This window comes from Etheostoma spectabile, chromosome 5 (genome assembly GCF_008692095.1).
Source record: "Etheostoma spectabile isolate EspeVRDwgs_2016 chromosome 5, UIUC_Espe_1.0, whole genome shotgun sequence".
Classification (NCBI taxonomy): domain Eukaryota; kingdom Metazoa; phylum Chordata; class Actinopteri; order Perciformes; family Percidae; genus Etheostoma; species Etheostoma spectabile.
The window spans coordinates 12752857-12753309 of NC_045737.1; the positions used below are offsets into that span (position 1 = coordinate 12752857).

General features: G+C 31.8%; 2 protein-coding genes across 2 annotated transcripts in view; one reads left to right on the top strand and one right to left on the bottom strand.

Moving 5' to 3' along the window:
- prdm6 (PR domain containing 6) overlaps positions 1 to 453 on the top strand; it is a 114270-nt gene that overhangs the window by 76657 nt on the left and 37160 nt on the right. The window lies entirely within an intron of this gene.
- The window catches only part of LOC116689427 (GTPase IMAP family member 8), a 4591-nt gene that overhangs the window by 3309 nt on the left and 829 nt on the right, over positions 1 to 453 (bottom strand). The gene's annotated exons all lie outside the window — the stretch shown is intronic.

Below are 453 nucleotides of genomic sequence, written 5' to 3' on the forward strand. Positions count from 1 at the left end.
AATCTGTGGGTAAACAAAAGCCCTAATTGCCAGTTTGGTAAAGTTCAAATTTTCACACTAACACTGTTTAATTTATGTAAAAAAAGTAAATTTGAAAAACTAAACTGTGTGTTTAACAGTCCATGCTTTGCAGCAATTTGCGGGTAGTATTACGAATTACATTTCGGTAGTATCAAAAACAACATTGTGGTAGTACCAAGAATGACATTGACACACATTCAACATGGGGACACTGAAATGAACAATTCCATCAGAATAATTTGAAGGATGATATTATCACATTAAAATGTTATACATACTAACGTTAAGGTTTTCAACTTTCCATTCTCTTGTCCTGCAACTTACAATAGATTGGGCTAACTGCCTAAATTTATTTGTGTCATGTGACTTTATTTCTTATCTTGTCTTGCATTTCATTTAAGTTTTTCTCCTACCTTCCAGAAATTATGATAT